The following is an 18,972-nucleotide window of genomic DNA, read 5'->3' on the forward strand; positions in this document are numbered from 1 at the left end:
TACCAGTTATCAATCGACTATCGATAGGTTGCCAAATGAGGCGTTACACGTGAGGAAATATAGATCACCACTTTGTTGAGATGAAATGACTAGATGATTGAAATCATTCGTCAAAATTTGATAGTGAATAAAAGAGGGTCATGATTGACAGAGTCATATGTTGACAAATGACGAATTGACCTATGATGTGAAAGTGGAGAGATAATTTCCATAAAAGTTTCTCCATCAAGAGAAATCATTGGACTCAATGTGAAGGGTAAACCTAAACCCCGTTTTATAGGCTCATACGAGATTGTAGAAAGGATAGGCCCAATAACTTACTGTTTGGCGTTAGCGCTAAGCTTTGAGAATATGCGTAATGTATCCCATGTGCCGCGAATAAGGAAGTATGTTTACGATTCAAAGCATATGATCCATGAGAACAACATTGTTATTAGTCAATATTTGAGTTACGAAGGAAGATCCGAATCTATCTTAGATCGGGAAGTTCAGGTACTAAGGACTAAGTCGATACCGATAGTAAGGGACCTATGAATATATCATGGTAAAAAAAAATAGACTACGGTCTAACAGGAAAGTGAAGTACTCAGAGTTATTTTCTGAGGTACAAATTTCGGGACGAAATTTCTTTTAAGGGGGATAGTATGTAATGACCCGACTTTTTATTAAGGATTATATACTTTTAATTACTGATTTAAGGATTGATTATGGTAATTAGGGTTCAGCATCCATTAATAAAATACGAACTTATATGAATTTGATAATTTATATATGTGATGATTTATTTTTTTTATTTTCAATAGATGATGCACTCAAAATATATTTTGAGTCCATTAATTTATTGTGGAGAATTTAACACTGAAGTGTTAAATATGAATCTTTTATCGATTGTTTACTTAAGCCCATGAGTAATTTAATTTATGTTAGAAGCAAGCTCAAATGGATTTTATGCTTCAATAAGAATTAGGCTTATATGTCTTAATGTATTTAAATGAGTTTGGAACCATATAATTAATATATTAATCTCTTAGATATTTTAATGATTAAATTTGAATAATCCTAAGCATGCTGAATCCTAAGCATGCTGAAGAAATTACTACGCATGCTGAAGAAATTCTTCAGTCATACAAAGCTAGCTGAAGTGTTCATACTTGTCAGTTGAAGAATTTCCACGACCTCACCACCCCATTTTTCTTTTATAATCTACACCATTCTTCACCCAAACCTCACCACTTCACCATTTCTAAATTCTGCAGTCTCAATTTCACACAGCAAGTTAAGGTAATAGAATGAGGATATTCATCTCTTTCAATTTATTTTTTTCACAACTGACCTTTCTAATCTTAGTGATAAACAAAATCTGCAGAAATAAATATCTTCCACCACACCTATTCAAGGTATTCCCCTTTTATCCAATATATCAGAGAACCACCAAACGAGAATGATCCAAAAGAAAAATTTACATGTATTAACGTATGAACTGAAATTTACAGTATTTGATTTTTGCTCAAATCCTATGTGCTAAGTGTTCGACTGAATTTGAGGCTTGAAACCTTTGAAGGGGGGGCTGACCCTGCCTTGTGTGTGTGAGTCGAGATCAGAGGGAGGCGGCAGCCTTGGTGACTCGTCGTCGCCGGCGGTCAACGGACGGCGACGGAGCCGCGGTGGCTTCCGATCTGCCAAAGAGGGGGAAGGGAGATAAGTTTTCAGATTTTAATTTAGAAAAGGGAAAGGATGAGGGAAGGAAAAAGAAAAGGAGAGAAAGGAAATTAGAGTTACCTGTTTTCAGACGGCGGTCAGCGGCGGAGCCATGGTGGCTCGTCGTCGGCGGCGGCGGCGGTAACGTGACAGCCGTGACGTCGCCGTTGCTCCGATTCAGCCAAATCAAAAGAGAGAGAGAGGAGTTTTCAGTTTTAATCTAAAAAGGAAAGAAGGGGAAAATGAAAAAAAGTTAGGGTTTTACCTGGCTCTCCGGCGACGGTGGCGGCTCCTGGCCGTCTGTCCACCGGCGAAGGGGAGGACGACGCGGCGGCGCGGCTTTCGCCGTGTCTGCGTGCGTGTGTGTGTGAGTCAGTGAGAAGAGGAGACCGAGGGGGTGAGAGGGAGAGGCGAGACGTCCGGCGAGGCGGCGCGCCGGAGGCGGCGCCGCACTCGACCGATCAGAGAGAGAGCAGAGAGAGTCGGGAGAGGTCCGAGAGAGAGATGAGAGGCGCATGTGTGTGTGCTGAAAATGTGTAATTGTGTGTGTTTATTTAGGTTAAGAATTGGGCCGGGTTGGGCCGATTTTTTTTAAATATTGGGCTTCCCTTTTTAATTTAATTGACTGGTGGGCCGATTTTAATAAGTGTTTGGGCTTCAATATCTGTTGGGCTCGGCCCTTTTAAATAAAAATCTGATGGGCTTCTTTAATTTAATTGTTTGGGCCTTATTCAAAGAAAAACATGATAGACTTAATTTATCTAATTAATTTGGGCTTATATCTATTTAAATTATTTGAGCTCTTAATTATTAATTTAAATTGAGCTTGATTAATTTAATTATATATTGACCTTTAAATTAATTATTTAAATGGAGTTCTTTTATTTCAAGTATTTTTACAAATGGACTTTAAAACAAAATATTTTGAGTTAAGCTCTTATTTAAATTAATTCTTTTCAAATGACTTATTAATATGGATTATTTGAAAATGATTAAATTATTTTAAGTATGAGAAAGAATGATCTATGATGACATAATTTGTTTATGTAATATTATATGATTTGTTATTAAATGACGGAATATTTAACTTGATGGCGTGAGTAGAACGAGTTATGATTGATGCGCATGATGATGTTCAAATAAACGGTTTCGAACCTAAATGTTAGTTATGTGATAGATGTTTTGAGTTTAAGGTTTTGAACGAGACAAGATTAATATGGATGCTAGAACCCTAAAATCATTAAAAGAGATAGTTTAGTTTAGAGACCTATCTTCCTTTCTTACACGACTTTCTTCTCGAACTTATCGACTCTTCGTCAATAAAGGTCCAGACGGGAAGTGAAAGCTAAAGAAGGAGGTAACTCTACGCCCCTAGTGGGAACGGAATGAGGTGGGCTTTCTTAAAACACGTATATAGAGATCCCCTGCATACAGGCCTCTTATACGAAATGAAATGAATGACATGATATAACTGTAATATTTTAAATGGTAAATGGTTCTTATTAAATGAAATGTTTATGAAAATGATTAAATGGTTCTTATGAAAGGAAATGAAATGTTTATGAAATGATTGTCTGCCAAAAATGTTTATGTTTTATGTATGTATCCTATCTGTGTTGGTTCGCCAACTATAAAGGAAATCGAATTCGGACCCTACGCTAGACGAAGGTTTGCTAGTAAGGGTTAACGTGTACACTCATGGAGACTGTGTGTCGCTTGCGACCGGTCTTGGCGTCCGTGGAAGGAGGCCTCCTTCCCGGCGTGTAAAAGAAACAGATATGGATCATATAGACTGAAAATGGGATGCGCATCCAACTTTATGAAATGAAAGAAAATGTTTAGTAAGCACAGGTCCTTCAAGTAAAACCCTGTGTGTTACTGTTGGCAGTACAATAAATGATATAAAATGTTATATTTCCGGCATATGTTCACTGAGTATTTTTACTCAGCCCTGCATGTTGTTTTCCCTAATGTGCAGGTTGAGCGGGTGATGGAATGGAGTGGAGTTGAGCGGATGTACCCTTGAGACGTAGAACAGTAATGTAACCTTGAGTATACATCTTCATATGTATAACTCACACGTATTTCCGCTGCAAGATACTCTGATTATGCTAATGTTTTATTTTAAGTATGATACTCTTTTGTTGGGTAATCCACTTCGACGGGCCTTCCCGAACAAACGTCTTGTATTTGCCCAAGTGATCAGTTATGATCCTAGTGTTATATAATAAATGTCTCTTTTCGTAAAATGTTTGATTGTTGAGTAAATGCCCCTTTCTTTCCCCGCTTCTTAATCCCCTTCCCGAGTCATAACCCCGGTTAAACCATCCTTAGGGATTGCGGGCTGTGACAAATGGACACAAACGTGAGAACGAATAAGGATTGAAGCAATATTGTGTCAATATTGTTGACTTAGTATACACCGAGGAGGACTAGTTCAAGGAACACAATCCACTAGGCCGCCGGTATACTCGATAACATTGACTATGGCAGGTTCAAAGCCACAAGCTACCTTTCCAAATGCAATGTTGTATCTTAAGAGGACTGAGCTAAGTGTTTGCATACTTTCGCATACTGTTTTCTCACTCATGTGGGGGATTGTTGGAAATATGGTTTTATGCCATATCTGAAAATTATTATTTAATTAAATATTTATTATTTAATTAAAATAATTATTGGATGTTAATCTACATCTCGAGTAGATCAACGTGATATACTTGAAGTCTCAAAACCGATTTCCGATGAGTGAGATATTGCATGTCAAAGTTTGGAAGATGAAGAGGGAAAATCAGTTTCAACTTCTGCGTACAACGATTGCGGCCACCTACCGCAGCCGCCGGAGTTGACTGCCGTCCGTTCACACCGGCAGTTCACACCTTACGTTCACACCTTCCGTTCACACTAGGTTTAACACCTATAAATATGGGTGTGTTGTGAGCTTCAGAATTAACGAATTCACTCACAACTCATAACTCACAACATATTCTGCATTCCACCACAACCTCTAGCTCAGTTCTTGATCCTTATTCAGTTCGCCGGAGCTCGTCGGATTGTGGTGCTACATCCGACGAGACGAAGTCATTTTACCTTTGGGGAAGATACGCCTAAACCGAAGAGCACTACCGGGGCGATAATCTTCTTGCGGGAAGAGATTCATCTCGACTCGACTTATTTTATACGTATAATTTATTTATACTGTATATTTCAGTTGTATAAAATTATTTGAGTTGTAATTTCTCAAATTATTTTCTTTGTAATATTTTCAATTATTTTGAGTTGTAATATCTCAAAATATTTATTGTAATATCTCGATCGTGTACCCGGTTCTAACAATTTTTCAAATTCATGAGAAAAGAATAAAACTTCACTTCATCTTATAAAAGTAATTAGAAAAAAATAGAATGACGGGGAAATTCAGGTGAGTTTTGGGGGAGGGCTGTTGACGAGCCGGAAAAAGGGAAGGGAGGGGGGCATCTGTTACGGCGGCGGCGCTGCTGTCACGGCGCCGCTGCTACTGTGCTGTTGTCGGACGAAGCGGAGGTGGCGGCGACGCCGAATCTGGAAAAAGGGAGGCGGCGGCTGGGCAGAGCTGCGTTCGATGCAGGGACGTCGCTGCTTCTACCGGTCGAGGAGAGAGAGGGAAGTCGGGGGAGAGAGGAGGCAGAAGCCGAGAGAGGAAGAGAGTGAGAGGGTGTGTCTTTGTGTAGGGCTGGAAAAATATACCGAAAATTCGGTATACCGGCCATACCGTACCGTAAAATACCGCAAAATACCGAATTTAAGGTATACTGATTTTTTTGGTAAGGTATGATACCGTACCAAAGATTTACGGTAAGGTAAAGGTATGGATTTTCCAAATACCGGGGTATATCGGTGTATACCGATACCGCGGTATATACCGAAAAAATCAATAAATACCGTATTAAAAGTATATATCAGAATACGGTATGATACCGTATTACTGGTATACCGAATATTACTGCATATACCGGTGATGCGGTATCATACCTTATTCTGGTATACCTTAATATTCGGTATATACTGGTAATAAGGTATAATACCTTATTCTGATATACCAGTAATAAGGTACAATACCTTATTCTGATATACCACAGTTGTCCGTATATATTGGTATACCGAAAATCGCGGTATAGATCGTATCAAAATCTATAGTTTTAAAATATATAATATTTATTTTTATGTCTATATTTTTAAAAATATTTATAAATTTTATAAAATGATGTATATAATCTATATTATGTGAATATATACAATTGTACATGAATTTATAAATATCATCAAATGATACAAAAATAAATAAAATATAGTATATAGTATAAGTCATACAATAAAATAAAATTGTTTATTTTGATATTATAGTATAGTTATAATATATAACTAAAATTATTGTTTTACAATAGATTATACATCTAACTTATAATAGTTACATATATAATAGCATAGTTATAATATTAGTATTATATTATAAATAATATTACGTCTAACATATAAATTATATGTAACTTATAACATCTATATAATTTACTATATATTACATGAATGCATACAAGTATGCGAAAATAAATATCATCAAATGATATAAAAGTGAATAAAATATAACATAGTATGTAAGTTATATAATTTAATATAACTGAATTATTTATATTGATATCATAACACAGTTATAATATAATATTCTATATTGTATAACTAAGATTATTGTACAGTTATAATATAATATTCCATATTATATAACTAAGATTATTGTTCTACAATAAATTATACATCTGACGTGTAACATCTATGTATATAATAGCATAGCTATAATTAATATTGATATTATATTATAACTTAGATTACATCTAACTTATAAATCTCATATAACTTATTATTAAATGACGATTTTATATATAAAAAAGAAAAGAAAAAACCCAAAAAAACCCTTGAAAGCACAGAAGGAGCAGACTAAGGGCCGAACCTCATTAAAACCTTTTCACGGAAAACCCAGTGGGAAAAACCGTGAAAAGGAAAAAGAGTACTCGTCTAAACACAAAACGAAAGAAGGAAAGAGCGGAAGGGAAAGTTTTCGGAACTCCGGCCTAACCATCGTCCCCAAACTATCCCGGCTCTCACCCCAAGAAAAAAAACTAAACGGCCGGTTAGACGCCGTCGCCGTAAGAAGAACAAACCCAAACAAAGAAAAAGCAGAGCAAAACATCCGGGTATATGCCATCTCCGTGAGCACTCCACAACCTCCAACCCCAAATCCAAACGTCGGCCAATTGATCGAAGAAAAACCCAAACCAAGATCTCCCCAAACAGATGGCGACAAAACCAAGAAAAAGCCGAACCAAACAACAACCCACCAGCCCCAACTACCGTTTCTGACGCAGATGGCTATGCGAAGCCATGTCAAGGCGAACCGCAGCCCTAATCTCCTCAATCTCGTGCGGCCACCACCCTTCCGAACGTTGTTGGTTAGCCATTAAATTTGCCGCCTTGTTTCCTTCTCTAAAGATGTGAGAAACCTGCAGCGAGAAAGCATCTAACATCTTTAAAATCCTATTCCACGCCGCCTTAAAACGCCAAGGCACATTTAAAGAACGAGAATTAAGAATGGATATCACGTAGGTGGAATCTGCTTCAATCCAAAGCTTGTGCCATCCACGATTGTGAGCAATTTGAATCGCTGAGATAACAGCTAGGAGTTCCGCTTCGAAGGCAAAACCCGAGCCACCTTTGAAGTGAAAACAACCACGCACCACATTCCAGTTATCTCTAAACACCCCACCTGCAGCAATAGTGCCCGGAGCTCCCGTCGCCGATCCATCAGTATTCACTTTGATCCACGGCGCCACAGGTGGCCACCAATGTACCTCGACAAACTCCGGAGGAGGAGCACTCCTGGTAGTAACACCCACTGCCCGGAGAATCAGATAATCCGACCAAGAATTCCACATGTAGCCTAATTTAGAAAAGTTATCATCAATCTCTTTGAAAGCAACTTTCACAGTGTGAATGACACGACTTGCTTCGAACTTTTGATTATCAAAGATACAATTGTTTCTCTGCATCCAGATGGCCCAGATGACCGTGATGATACCCACTTTCCAGAAATTACCGGTGAGGGGACTAAGTTTATACTGCCAAGCTGCAACCAAAAAACTATGAATATCATTCTCTTGCAACCCTTGCGTGAAATTAAACCACCCAAGTAACGTAGCCCAAATATTCTTCACACGCTCACAATTCCAGAAAAGGTGATCCTGAGACTCACTTCCTTTTAAGCAAAGCAAACAGACGTTAGGCATGATCATACCGTAGCGGATAAGGCGATCATAAGTCGGCATTCTATAATGAAGAAGACGCCAACAGATCAAAGAACGTCGAATCGGAATAAAAGATTCCCAAAGCCAAGAACCCCAAGACACCTTCGGATAATGATGACAATGCTTGTTGAAGGCCAACGCAGTAGTGACATTCCCTTGCAACGAGGGTTTCCAGAAACGCACATCTCCCTCATAACCAAGAGGAGTGAGTAAAATATCACACACTATCTCAGGAAAAGCATTAACAAAGGCTTGCGTGAAATGCCAGACCCCATCGTAGAAATAATCAGCCACCGATTGAGTAAGAAACGGAAGCATGAAAAGCGGAATACCGCATTTATTCATAAGATTATACTGTCACGACCGGACCTAATTAAGGATAATTAAGCCGGGGAAACCGTGACTAATGGAGGGAGATTAGAAGCGGGGTAGAAAGGGGATAATCAAACAAGGAAGGATCACATTTCATCATTTAACAAAAGGGATATTTATCATATAACAGAAGTTTAGTCATATAGACTCAAATAACTAGTAAGTTCAGATATCTCTGACTTATTCAAAATAGCATAAAACTTCTGAGTACGCAGCGGAATAAGGTTCTGATTACATGTATGAAGACATGTAACCCTAGAGTTCATTAATACATAATAAGACAAAAGAATCCTGTTCGTCACTTCATCACCATCGGCAGCTGCTCAACCTGCACATTTAGAAATATATGCAGGGCTTGAGTACAAAAGTACTCAGTGGGCACGTATGCCTAAGTATAAAATACATGCTTCAAAACTGTAAATTGTCATGCCATAATAAACAGTACAGCAAGGGAGTTTTTCGCTAAAAGGTCCAAGCTTACTAAATTCATTTGTGATTCTTAAAGTTCGACTGCAGTCTAAGTTCTCTTGTAATCTATCATATCTGGAACTTTGTGCCGGAGAGGTGGCCACCTCTCACGGTCACTTGACCGGCCAACCCGCTAGATGACTCACGGCCACTGGTGTACACTAGTCCTGGCAGGATAGCTATCAACTGCTCAAGACCCGAATTCGATTACATGATAAAAGTCACATCAGATAGATATCATACTGAAATTTAAATATTTTATGGCAAGACAACAGTTGTAACAATTTCAATTCAAAGATTTTGTCATGAAAATAACTTGCTTGAACGTAACAATTAAACTCATTTGATGTATATGAAAGTAATGCCCACCTGATATAAACTTTCTGTGGTACAGTAGTTCCTTGACTGATTATTAATCTCGTGCTTGACATTTATTACGAGAATATAAATAAGATACTACTCGAGCAAAATCCTCAAATAATGAATACAGAATTAACTATGCATGATGCTCTTATGCATGATTTATTACTCCGAGATGATATTAAGGAATTACTACTATTAATCCTCGCTATCGGATCAAATAAATACCAACTAGGTTTCATCTTGCGTAGTTGAGTAATTAACTAAAATAATTCGTTCGCCTCAGGTGTTCTAACCCGCTAATTAAATAAATCCATCCTTCGTGGTCGTTACTAAGAAATAACTAATTCGGCTTATTCGCTGAATAAGCTCATAAAATCTCTCGGCTTAATAAATAGGAATAGAAATAATATTATAAGTTCAAATAATTAAAAGGCTCAACATAAGACAGCCTAATAATTAATCAAACAAAAATGGGCTTGATTTATATAAGTCGTGACATTCCAATAATTAAATTGAAAAGTTTAGTTGGAGTAATTTATAAACTCAAGTAATTAAATAAATCTTGGTCCAATAAATAAATAATGAAAAATTTGGGCTAAGTTTAAATCAAGTATGCAAGGCCCAACTGCAATTAAATAAATAAGGCCCAACTGAATAATCGTTCAACTCATTCTACTCTATTAAAATCGGCTCAAATGAAACAATAACCGACCCAACAATATACATATGAAATTTGGAAATAGAAGTCTATTAATAATAATATCTCAGCCCAATTCTTATAGAATAATTAAAGCCCAACCTTTTAAAATAATTCGGCCCAAAAACAATTATATAGATGCCCAAAATTAAACAAAACAGGAGTCCAATTTTCGGCCCAAATTAAGATAAATAGGAGGCCCAATCGGAATTAAATAACAAAGGCCAATGAATTAATTAAATTAGGCCCAATAAATTAAACTAAAGCCCAAGCAAAATAATTGAATTAGGCCCAATTACAATAAATAAGAAAAAGCCCAAATATTTGGCCCAACTTAGTTAAATTGAGCCCATCCTCAACTCACACTCGGTTCTCTCTTTCATCCCCAAATCAGTCGCCTCTCTCCCCTCTCTCAAGCATCAGTCGAGCACTCCTTCTTCCCCAAACATCAGTCGAGAATTAACGCCCCCCTCTCTCTCGCTTTGTCCTCCACTGAGGAGCCCGCCGCTGCGGCTCCGAAATCCGGCGACCATCGTCGTCTCGCCCTCCACTCTGGGCCCAGAATCGTGCCCTAGATTTCTGGAAATCGCCGCTGCTGCTCCTTCGTTCGGAATCCGGCGAGCGGTCGTCGGCTGGGAGCGGCGCCGTCCAACTCCCGTCCTCAATTTCCTCTTCGACGTCGAGCCCTAACTCCCTAAAATAAGACGCGACCTGTTAGCCCCTTTTATCGCCTGAAATTGCCGGCGACGCTGCCGTATTCCGGTCTCTCCCGTCGCACCGTTGCGTCCGAGATTGCCTCTGTTGTCGTCTCTCAAAATCAGGGGAGGTCGCCCCAAGATCTGAGCCCTAATCTCGGCCTATAACTATCGCCGCCGCCGCCGCGGTTCCCTGGCCATCGTTCGGCGAAGCCGGCGTCGTCTCGCCTTCTTCTTCGAGCCGTTCGGGTCTCGATTCAGTCGTCAAGGTGGGCAGGGAGTCGGGCCCTGATTTCTTTCCACCTCCGCCGCTCTCCTTGCCGTCGAACATCTGCCGCCGCTGCGACTGGATGGCCGGCGAGATTCGCCGCGTTGCTGGACTGTCTTGAGGCGCCGCTGCCTCTCCGGCGTTCGGCTCTTCCCTTTCGGTCCGTCGAGCTCCGACAAGCAGCAAGGTTCTGCCTCGTCACGCCGTCGCCGTTCCGACTGAGCGGAGGTGCGTCGTTTCTGATTCAGAGCAGGCAGTCGCCCACTCCTCATACTAAAGCTAAGTAAAAACTCGACCCTCTTTCTATCGGCTCTCAACGCGACAAGGCGTAATCTCTTCTTGGTTGTATAAACTCCGTCATGCACATTTAAACTACGTATAAACTGCCATTTGCTCATGAGAGTATACTCGGTGATTCTGCTAAGTTCTAGCGTGAGTTAACCATGAATGAATCATGATGTAGTTGGTTTTTGTACTATAAAGAATGCAGCTTGCTAAGTCCATTATGTCTACAATGGTTTTCTATCATTAGAAAGTGATCATGTTTTGGTATGTATGCGTACTGAGATGGATATTTGAAATAGAATTAATACCGTGAGAATGGATGTTAGTTGGCTGTTTGCCGCTGAGTTTAACGAACTGGAATTGCTGAAATAATTTAACAGTTTTGCTCTTCAATATGTGCAGGTGATGCTAAGGAATAAGGTGGAAGAAATATAGCCAAAGTTTACCTTGAAGTGGCAGAGCACTGGATGAAGGTCCCTGCTTCTCCAAAAGCTTCTAAGTGTAAAAAAAAATGAGGAGAGTGGTGAATTGGGACTGCAGTGTGAGGTTAAAGGAGAAGCTGTTGTTAGGCACTTGAGTGTGTTGGAGAAGTTGTTGTAGTGAAGAAAAAAAAAATTGAGTAGTGGTGGGGAAAAGTGATGATAATGGTGTGGATGAGTTGGGGAACAAAAGTTGATGGAAGAAAAAGAAATAATAAAAAAAAATGTAGAGAGGAATTAATGATGTATTTTCTCTGTCTCGGTGATTCTGTAACTGTAAAGTGGATCGCGTGCTCATATTTGCTTGTACTGTTTATTTAAATAAATCCCGATTTCGACATGTGATATCTCGCTAAAATCGATAAGTTATAAAATGAATCTTAATTAAATCCGTAGATTTAATTCGTTCGTCGTTCTGATATCTAAATTAAATCCGCAGATTTAATTAACTTCTTGAGTCGGAAATAATTCACGACCTGAGTAAAAATAAAATCAAATTCCATCTCGCTTAAATAAATAACGTGACTTTGCTAAGTCAGTTATAACTCTGAAATAATATCATTGACTGCTTTAACAATATAAATTCAGGATCATCAGCTGAATTCATATCAGGATAATAACTGGTTTCATTCACTGATGAACAATAATAAACATGCATTACTGGATTTAAAATATATAAAAGAGCGGGTCACTACATACTACCCCTCTTAACAAAAATTTCGTCCCGAAATTTGCATATTTCTTCTAAAACAGTTCGGGGTATTTCTCCTTCATTTTGTCTTCAAGCTCCCACGTGGCTTCCTCTTGTCCGTGGTGTCTCCATAAGACTTTCACTGATGTGATTGCCTTATTCCTTAGTTGTTGTACTTTTCGATCTATAATGGCCTCTGGTCTCTCTTCATAGCTCAAGTCTGGGCAAATGATCATCTCTTCTTGGTGGATTATGTGCTTTGGATCGAAAACGTATTTTCTGAGTTGTGATACGTGGAAAACATTGTGAACATTTCCAAAGCTTGGCGGTAACGCCAACCTATAAGCTACTGGGCCTATTCTCTCCAAAATCTCATAAGGTCCTACGAATCGGGGCCTAAGTTTTCCCTTGACAACAAACCTAGTTATCCCCTTGGTAGGAGATACCTTTAGGAAGACCTTGTCTCCTATTTCAAACTATAATTCGGTTCGGCGTGCATCAGCGTAAGATTTCTGTCTATCTTGCGCCTCCTTTATTCGCCCTCTGATTTGGCGGACTATCTCAACCATCTCATTGACCGTGTCTGGTCCTAAAACTTTTCTCTCACCCACTTCATCCCAGTAAAGCGGTGATCTACATTTTTTTTTTCCATATAATGCCTCATATGGTGCCATATCGATAGTCGCCTGGTAACTGTTATTATAGGCAAATTCAATCAACGGCAGCACTGCTTCCCAACTTCCACCCCTGTCTAACACCACTGTTCTCAACATATCTTCGAGGGTCTGAATTGTCCTTTCAGACTGCCCGTCTGTCTGCGGGTGGAAGGCGGTGCTAAAATTTAACCTCGTGCCTAACTCCTTTTGTAAGCTCATCCAAAATCTAGATGTGAATTTTGAGTCTCGGTCTGAAGTGATTGACACGGGTACACCGTGTAAGCGTACAATCTCTCGAACATACAACTTAGCTAACTTGTCTGACCCATGTGTGATCGGTATTGGTATAAAATGAGCACATTTTGTAAGTCGATCCACTATTACCCAAATGGCAGTGTTTCCTTTCTTTGTTTTGGGCAAACTGGTCACAAAATCCATTGCTATGTGTTCCCACTTCCATTCTGGGATTTCCAACGGTTGTAGTTTTCCATATGGCCTTTGGTGTAAGGCCTTCACCTGTTGGCATGCCAGGCATTTCTCCACAAATGACGCTATGTCTCTCTTCATGCCTTCCCACCAAAAGTGTTTCTTTAGGTCCTGATACATCTTAGTACTCCCTGGGTGGGCAGTATAAGGGGTATCGTGAGCCTCACTCATGATTTGATCCTTAAGCTCATCATCGTGGGGAATGCATATTCTTCCCTCAAAGAGGATAGCATTATCTGTTGCTTCTTGATAATTCTTGACTCCTCCTTTCCTTACTGCTTCCTGTAGTTTCTCCATTTTCTCGTCTTTTCTTTGTGCTTCTACAATCATCTTTCTCAAGCTAGGTATCGTTGCAACAACGCTTGCTATCGTCCCTGGTGGTTTAACCACTTCTATGCTCATTTTGCTAAATTTTCTTATGGGCACCGTCTCTCGAGTGATGAGAGCTCCCAATTTAGATTGGGTTTTACGACTCAATGCATCAGCCATTACGTTGGCTTTGCCTGGGTGGTAGTTAATACCGCAGTCATAATCTTTCACTAGTTCGAGCCATCTCCTCTGTCTCATGTTGAGGCCCTTTTGCTCAAAAAAATATTTCAAGCTTTTGTGGTCTGTGAATATCTCGCACCTAACTCCATATAGGTGGTGTCTCCAAATTTTCAATGCGTGCACCACTGCAGCTAACTCCAGATCATGAGTCGGGTAATTCAGTTCATGTGGCCTAAGCTGTCGTGACGCATATGCTATTACTCTTCCTTATTGCATCAGCACGCAGCCAAGTCCATTTTTGGACGCGTCTGTGTAGATCACGTATTCCTTGTCAGCTGTTGGAACGGCTAACACTGGTATCGTAGTCAACTTTTCCTTGAGTTCTTGGAAGCTCTTCTCGCACTCATCTGTCCAAGAAAATTTTACCCCCTTCCTGAGTAGTTGCGTCATTGGCCTTGCGATTTTGGAAAATCCCTCTATGAACCTCCGGTAGTAACCTGCCAATCCTAAGAAACTTCTTATCTCATTAGGGTTAGTAGGTGGTCTCCATTCGCGCACTGCTTGCACTTTCTTAGGGTCCACTTTAATCCCTTCTGATGACACAATATGTCCTAAAAACGTGACTTCGCTGAGCCAAAACTCGCACTTGCTGAATTTGGCATAGAGGCGCTCCGTCCTCAACGTTTCTAGGATAATTTTCAAATGTTCCTCATGGTCTTTCTCGTTTTTCGAGTAGATCAGGATGTCATCTATGAATACCAAGACAAATTTGTCTAAGTACGGATGGAACACTCGATTCATGAGGTCCATGAACACGGCTGGCGCGTTGGTTAGCCCGAATGGCACAACTACAAATTCGTAGTGGCCATACCTAGTTCGAAATGCCGTCTTAGGTACGTCTTCCGGTCGAATCTTCAGCTGATGATAACCAGACCGCAAATCAATCTTCGAGAACACGCTTGCTCCCTTGAGCTGGTCGAAAAGGTCATCTATCCTTGGTAAAGGATATTTGTTCTCCAGTGTCACTTTGTTCAGTTCCCTATAGTCTATGCACATTCGCAATGTGCCATCTTTTTTTCTTCGCAAAAAGTACGGGTGCACCCCAAGGTGATACACTTGGCCTAATGAATCCAAGTTCCAAAAGTTCTTGCAGTTGTATCTTGAGTTCTTCCAACTCTTTAGGAGCCATTCGGTATGGTGCCTTCGAAATGGGAGCTGCCCCGGGCTCCAAATCAATGGTAAACTCAATTGGTCTGTCCGGTGGTGGCCCTGGCAGAATCTCTGGAAATACATCTGAAAATTCCCGTACAATTGCTACATCTTCTATGCTCCTTTCAGTTCCCAGTTCTCCGTGCAAGTATACGAGGTAAGCTGGGTATCCCTTATTCATCATTTTCGTTGCTTGTAGGGCGGAGATGATCATCTTTCTTCTCCCCATGCTAATTCCGTGGAAATGTGACGGCTCCCTTCCTGGGGTCGAAACGATATCTGTCTTTCGTTACAAAGGACTGTGGTATAGTTCTCGGCTAGCCAGTCCATTCCTAGGATTATGTCCACATCTCCCATTGGTATAACATAGGAGTTGTTCACTACAATCTTGTGTGACCCTATGTTCAGTTCTAGGTTCAAGCACACATGATCTACTGTTGTCATCCCTCCTATAGGTGATGATATACTCAACTCCTGGTCAGCTCTTTCCATTTTAAGTTTTAATGTGTCAACACATGTACTTGAAATGAAAGTATGCGATGCGCCCGTATCAAATAGAAGTACAACTGGAGTATTGAGTAGCATGCCCATACCTGCCAGGTTTCCCTGGTTGTTCTCGGGCTGCTTCTGCCTTATAGCATAGGCTCTAGCATGACGAGGTTTTTCATGTTGTTTCTGTTGTCGCTGCTGTTGTTGGCGGACCTGTTGCTGATACGGTTGTTGAGGTTGTGGTTGGTACTGTAGCTGTTGGTGCTGCTGTGGCTGCTGATACTGTGGTTGCTGCCTTGGTTATGGTTGGGGCAAAGCTTGAATTGCTCGCAGAGGTGGAGCCTGGATAGGTGGGTTTGGTCTTGAACCCGTTCCATGTTGCTTATTCGGGCACCGGTTTGCATAGTGCCCCTTCTGGTTGCAGATATAGCAACTATCACTGCCGGCCTTACAGATTCCCACATGATTTTTGTTACATTTGGGGCAATGTGGGGCCCTCTGTTGGTTATTTCCCATTTGTTTCGGTGCGCTCTGGCTTCCATAGCCCTGTGACTGGAAGACCCGTCCCTGCCATGGCCTCTTCTCGCCTTGGTTCGGGTTACTGTTGTCCCATCTCCTCTTCCCTTTAAAATTTTGATTATGATTTTGATCATGTGAAGGTGCTGGCGCAGGTACAGTTGCAGGTCTTTCTCCTGGCATGGCTGCTTCAATGTCTAACGCTCGGCTGAGCGACTCAGTGTAAGACAATCCTCCGTGGCTTGCCAAAGCCATCCTAATCTCGTGCCTCAGTCCGGCACAATACTTTTCAGCCATCTTCTCATCTGTGTCAACTTGTTCCGGCGCATATCTAGACATATCGCAGAACATCCTGTCGTATTGAGTTACTGACATCTTCCCTTGCTTTAGATTGTAAAATTCAGCTTCCTTCTTCTTGCGGTAGCTCTTGGGTATATACTTGTCATATATACCGGCTTTGAATTGTTCCCAAGTCAGGTTTTCTAACTGCTCTGCTGTCATCGTTTTCATCCTTGCTTCCCACCAGAAATCAGCTGACCCAGTCAACTGAAAGGACATACAAGTCAAACGTTCTTGGTCGGTGCAACGCAGGAAATTGAAAATGCGTTCAATAGCGCGAACCCAAGTTTCAGCTTCTGCCGGGTCTCCTGTCCCGTTGAAGGTAGGTGGGTTCTGTCGTAAGAATAATTCTTCAATCCATCGTTCTGGCTGAACAGGTGGTTGAACTATTTCGGGTTCTGGTTCTGGCCCTGTTTCTGGGCCTCTTCTTTCATTTCGGGGAATCCTGCCCCCTCCTCTTGGTCGTCCTCGTTTTGGCGGCATTCTATTAGGTCAAAACACAAGTTGTCAGCGCATTAAAATGCAATGAGGACATACTATCATTTCTATGGTTACTCCTTAACTCATCGAGTTCTTCTCTTGCTAAAACTTAAGCGAATATATAAATAAAACATAGCGGGACGACTTGCCGCGAAAGACCAATAAGGTCACCATATATAACATAGGGAAAATTTGCCTCAATGAGGACTTTACATCATCATAAAATCTAGATTCAAAGATCTATCTAATTACCACACATGATGAACTGGCTACCTAGCGAAGCTATTACAAAAAATACTCAGTCACGGAACGCCCCAAGGTTTCGCGTCTCCGTACTAATACTAGTAAAAATAACTAAACCAACATAGGGGCATACAAAAGCATCGAAATGATCATCGTTTTCGAAATATACAAATAAGATCCTACTAAATGCACAAGAGATTGTTTGTATGCATTACGTGCTTGACCCTTGGGTTGAAGCATACGTGTTTGACTGATTTAATCTGATGAGTATCTGTTTGTCCTTGGGTCACAAAAAAAAATCTACCAACAGCTAGTAGATCGCAATGATTCAAATCACAAATGGCAATTAGGCAAAGTGTTTCAATAATTTGCCAAACAATTGAAAATGAATAACCATAGGGTAGAAATGAATTGACTGAAAGGTCGAAACGAAATGACCTAATAGTCTGAACCCGTTTGGCTTTTCAGATGAAGGTTTAAAATATATAGGTTTAAAGACCTATATATGACGACTACTGAGATTTTGGCCATGTGGACTGGCCAGGTCCGACACAACTACTTCTCAGTCACTCGGAAATACGTTTCCGAACTTGGCAACTCTTGTTCCTTGGCTGCAAAAGGTATATTTGGTCTAAAATCACCACTTTCTTCTTAATATCTTGAAAATGTCATTGAGAATATTCTAGAGCTTCTCAAACTTGGAGTCTGACTCCTAGTTTAATGCAATCCTTAAACATCTTCTATAGGCTAAATAAGGTAGGTTCGACCTTACTCAACAATGTTCTTCTATATGATCTTAATGTAGTACTTCTAGTACTTAGTGTTCCTTCACATAGCGCTTGAAATGCAACCATATAATTTGAAGCATTCTTCCGTGTTATTGTAAAAGACCTTCTGAATCATCACGCATTCAATAAGGTAATAGCTTTTGCTCATCTGAGCACCTTTATAGGGTATGTGTCACCATGTATAATGCTAAGTCATGGAATGACCTTAGTCAATGCTCTCATTACGGCTACCTGACTAAATGCATAATTCAAGACGTTCTAACTGAGGCGATGTCCTCGATAGATTAAGGTATATATATACTTATATTGAGTATATCCTTAGGGTCTCATTAGAATCTTAATTCATTTGTTTCAGCATTGATCCACTGTCGGCGCTTCTAGCTATTATTAAACTCTAAACCATCTTCGAGAACTTCTCTCGTCTTACACACTTGCGTAAACTTTTATGATCAATCATAATGGTTGGTAACTGCTAGTACCCATATCACATCTCGTCTTTCCAATTCGTAGTAGGTGATCGTAATCAATAGGGATTCTCAGTCATGTCCTTATCTATTGCGATAGGTACTGTAAGTAGAATGGTTCTGAATATCTGAAACTATAAGCTGATAGCTTTAATCGTAATATTATAACATCATATACAAAGCATTTTGACCCCTCGTAAGTCTAACTCTGAAGTTCATACATGAATCATGAAGGTTATCCTCAAGCCATAGCTAGTGATAATCGAGGCTAGAAGCGAGTCTCATCTTATTAAGGATTAGCTAACTGATTACATCAGTCGCACTCATCACTTATAAGCAATATTGTACTTAAACTATCATCGAAGGCAATAGTCGATTAGGTGCTCCGTCTCGCGTGAACAACCTGAATGAAGAACTATGCCTGCTTCAGTGATTCGTGCGTGGCACTCTGCTTGCACTGCTTTCATT

At 40.2% G+C, this 18,972-nt stretch overlaps 2 long non-coding RNA genes across 2 annotated transcripts; one reads left to right on the top strand and one right to left on the bottom strand.

Moving 5' to 3' along the window:
- The first annotated feature begins 1,221 nt into the window (after nucleotides 1–1,221).
- LOC131013477 (uncharacterized) lies at nucleotides 1,222–3,941 on the top strand. Its single transcript, XR_009097711.1, has 4 exons — nucleotides 1,222–1,281; nucleotides 1,367–1,397; nucleotides 3,024–3,088; nucleotides 3,677–3,941. It is a non-coding gene; the product is annotated as an uncharacterized LOC131013477 (long non-coding RNA).
- Nucleotides 1,390–2,264, bottom strand: LOC131013476 (uncharacterized). The gene is made up of 2 exons (XR_009097710.1): nucleotides 1,780–2,264; nucleotides 1,390–1,676 (listed from the first exon to the last, which is right to left on the bottom strand). It is a non-coding gene; the product is annotated as an uncharacterized LOC131013476 (long non-coding RNA).
- Nucleotides 3,942–18,972: the final 15,031 nt, after the last annotated feature.

Source organism: Salvia miltiorrhiza, chromosome 2 (genome assembly GCF_028751815.1).
Source record: "Salvia miltiorrhiza cultivar Shanhuang (shh) chromosome 2, IMPLAD_Smil_shh, whole genome shotgun sequence".
Taxonomy (NCBI): Eukaryota; Viridiplantae; Streptophyta; class Magnoliopsida; order Lamiales; family Lamiaceae; genus Salvia; species Salvia miltiorrhiza.